A 4,471-nucleotide genomic window follows, 5' to 3' on the forward strand; every position below is an offset into this window, starting at 1 on the left:
CACTTGTCTCTGAGTGCAATCAGCCACATAACAATGTTAATCAACATCAATCTAAAAGAGAAAGACTCTTACTTCTCCATTCCCCTCTTTGAGACTTTCAGTCTTGTGCGATACAATCTCATGTGGTAAACATGAAAAGTTCCATTCTCTAGGTCAAAGAGAAGTCACTATTACCGTTTTATAGACAAATGAATGGATTATTGACATCTAAACTGAAAATGTTAAAAAGAAGCTGGATGTAATGGAATCAGATCAACTATATTCCCAAACATGGTCAAGATCTTCTTTTCTCATCCATATAATCACACAGTTGGGCATGCTCCCCTATATATTCATCCTGTCGAATCATCATACCCCCTCCTCCTAACATTGTTCCTAGCCAGCGGGCCTACATTGCTCTTGTACATGTTAGTACTATGGTGCATCCACAAATAGCCATGACCAATACTACAGCAATGGGGATCAGGATTTGCACTTGCATAGATCCCCAGGGTCCTTAGTAATCAACAAGCCAACCTGAGTGATTTTCCTGCACTTTTTGATGGGCCAAATGCATCTCTATTTTATCTCCAGAGCACTGAAGACATTTGCCATGACATCTTCTGAGTCTGAAATCAAGGTGGCACATGTATCGCCTTTCAAATTTAGTCCAACACAAAGTCCACCCTGCCTTGCCAAAATATAGTCTATCGCCATCTCATGATTCAAAAGGGTCAGTCTGTGACTACTCTAGGTAGCGGTTAAAATCTGGAATCCTTTAATTGCCTGGTTTGCAAATGCTGACATGGTGTAGGTGATGTTATCTATGTGATCAGCTAAAAAGGTTACTCTATACCAAGGGAACAAATAAATTCTCTATGTTTCCAGAACTGAAATCTCCCAATGAAATTATTGTTATGGAATTGAACCATCTCCATATTTTTCCATGACAATTTTGGCGCCAAATCTTTCTGCCTGTAGGATTGGTGCAAACTTTATATTTGTCACCATAAAATCTACTAGCGCACAACATCCTGACCAATTTCTTGGCTAGAACCAGTAGGCCCCCTCTCCACAGAACCAAAGTCCTGATTTGCTAACTTGCATTCCCCAACTGAGAAATGTACCTCCCAGATACGTTTGGTTAACCCATACCTTTTCTTCTATTGTAGTATCTATGGTTTCAACCCACCTTTGCATTACTTCCTATTTCAAAGGACCAGTGTTGGCAAATGGTCATACCCATATGTTGCCTGGTACCATTGTTACATATATAATGTATTGTATTGAGTGCTTGCTCTCCAAAGAGTTCAGATGGAACATTTCACATTATCATTAGGTTCTATCATGGGCAAGGCTTTGATGCAGGCTGCATTGATGCATGCAGTCACATTTTTTGTACTATAATACATTTCCCTCCCCAGAGTGATCTTACACTGTTACTGTCAAGTTTGCACTTAGTAAAGACACATATAAGGGCTAATGTAAAAGCTGAGCTTAAGCACTTGAAGTGGTGTAGCTTTGGGAGTCTTGCTGCATTCTGGGGCTCTTGGTTTCAATTTAAATATGGATCTCCATTGTTTCAGGTTTTGGTAAATCATAACTGCCACTTTGTTCCATATGGTTCCCTTTTTTAACTTCCCCAGGGATACCATCTTGTCCCTATTTTCCCTATCCCGACTGAGGCTACACACACTTCTTCTGCATTGAGTTGAGGATGGCATTAGCATGGATAGAGGATTAGTTAACCAATAGAAAGCAGAGTTGGGGTACAGGTGTGTTTTTTTGGTTGGCCATCTGTGGTGAGCAGGATGCCGTAGGGATTGATGCTGAACCTGCAAATGTCCACAATATAAACAATCTGGAAGAGTGGACAAAAGTATCTAAGTTTGCTGATTACACTCAATTGAGTGGAAAATTGTGCAGAGGAAACAGGGAGACTTCAGAAAGATAAAGATAGGTTAGATGAATGGGCAAGGGTTTGGCAGATTGAGTACAATGTTATCAAATGTGTGGTTATCCACTTTGGAAGGAAAATTGGAAGATCAGAATGTTATTTAACCGGCAAACAAATGCAGCATGTGAATATGCAGAAGAACTTGGGAGCGCTTGTGCAGGAATTGCAAAATGTTGGATTGTAGGTGCAGCAGGTTATCAAGAAGGCAAATGGAATGTTGGCCTTCATTACTAGAGAAATTGAATTTAAGAGCAGGGAAGTAATGCTTCAACTTTGCAAGGTACTGGTGAGGCTTCATATGGAGTATTGCATGCAGTTTTGGTTTCCTTACTTGAGGAAGGATGGACTGGCTTTGGAGGCGATGCAGAGGAGATTCACCAGATTGATTCCAGTGATGAAGGGGTTGGCCTATGAGGAAATATTGAGTTATCTGGAACTGTACTTGCTAGAACTTAGAAGAATGAGAGGGGATCTTCAAGAAACATAAAATTATGAAAGGCATAGGAAAGATTGAGGTAGGTAAGTTGTTTCCATTCATGGGGGAGGCCGAACTAGGGGATGTAGCCTCAATATTCAGGGTAGTAAATTTAGGACAGAGATGAAGAGGAACTGCTTTTCCAAGAAGGTGGTGAATCTGTGGAATTTCCTGCCCATTGAAGCAGTGGAGGCTACCTCAGAAAATAGATTTTTACATACCAAGGGAATTAAGGAATATGGGGAAAAGGCAGGTAGGTGGAGATGAGCCTATCTTCAAATCAGCCATGATCTCATTGAATGGCAGAGCATGCTCGATGGACCAGATAGTACTATTTCCACAATTTCTCATGGTCATGAGCGTTAATGGTAAGCATTGTACCCAATTTAATCCTATCTGCAGATTTTTGCCAGTTTACCATTACATCTTTCTACCATGCCAACTGATTGTTGATAAAACAGAGAATTGCTGTCGAATTCCCATCACTTTACACAGTGTCTCATAAATTGATTTGTAAAATGAGACCCATTATCACTACTCAAAGTCAGATACACTCCACACCTTGGGAAAATTACTTTTGCAAGTGCATTTGCTACTGTTTTGGCATCTGGATGCATGGTGGGAAATGCTTCAATTACCTTGTGGACTGTCAATTATCACTAGACAGTAGCATTTTCTCTCTCCTCGGATGATCATATCTACGTAGTCCATTATGAGGTGAGTAAATGAACCCACCGGTGATGGCATAGAGCCAGTTTTTTCATTTCCTGGTAAATTTAGCATCTTGAGATGGTATAACTTACATATTCAGTCAATTGCAGTATAAACCAGTAATTCTAAATCTTATTTATCATTTCCCCTCTTGTAGCTCACTCCATGAGCTGCTCTGCAAACTTCCTGTATTAATGAGCTCGGTGTCACAATTATTCCTGTCAAATTTTGTCCCCATAGACCTAATGATTTGTCCACGGTGAACTCTTTGCTTTTCCAATCTTGTTTTTCACTAAGTGTTATGGCCTGATGTGCTCCAATAAAATCCTACAAGGTTCCTCTTTTATTTCTACCAATGCTGCTTGATTTACCCGAAGCCAGTATTCCTGCAAGTCTTCAAAACTCTTGGCTGCAGTTTTAGCAGCATGGTTATTACTAGTGGACAATGGTGTGTGTATGTGTGTGTCTTTTACACATTTTAGTAGTTTCATGGCCTCAAGCAATTCTCTAATTTCATGCACATTTCTAACAGGGTTGCCTCTGTCGGATACTTAACTTTGTCGGAAGCAGTGCCGGTCGTCGCTGATGATGTCAGTGATGCGAGGCACAGGAGTAATAACGTGCATGCGCAGGTGTGTTAAAAGTCAGTAAACGGGTGATGAATCTCAGATGCAGGAGAAGGAGAGTGTCAGGATCACCCGTGTGGTAGTGAGCCAATGAGAAGGTCAGAGGAGTCTGGCTGGGTGGTGTTTGGGGAGTTGAAGAATGCAATGGTGTGCTTTTTCTTTAACAAACCGGTAAGCAAAATTGCCTATTTGTCTGACATTTGCATACCTGGCCTTTTTCAGCCCCTGTCCCTTGGTTGATAAAGATTGATCCATCCACAAACAACACTCTGTCAGAAACATGCAGTAAAGGAGGAAAAACCCAACACCCAACCCCAACCAACCAATTTTCCCCTGCAACCGCTGCAATTGTGTCTGCCTGTCCCGCATCGGACTTGTCAGCCACAAACGAGCCTGCAGCTGACGTGGACTTTTTACCCCCTCCATAAATCTTCGTCCGCGAAGCCAAGCCAAAGAAGAAGAGATATATATATATTTATATATATATTTTATATATATATATATATATATATATATATATATATATACACAGATCATCTCTGGCTCTGGAGTCTTGTTCCACAATGGTCTGGCACTCATGTTCTTCTCTATCGTCTGATGTCATCATTAGTTCTGCTAGAATTACAGCTTCACACCTCAGTTATGTCAGTTCCTTGTAGCCTGTTACTCTGCAGTTAGTGAGAGATGATTTTGCCCTGATTAATAATGCTTCCACTGCGTGTG

The sequence above is a fragment of the Narcine bancroftii genome, chromosome 1 (genome assembly GCF_036971445.1).
Source record: "Narcine bancroftii isolate sNarBan1 chromosome 1, sNarBan1.hap1, whole genome shotgun sequence".
Lineage (NCBI taxonomy): Eukaryota > Metazoa > Chordata > Chondrichthyes > Torpediniformes > Narcinidae > Narcine > Narcine bancroftii.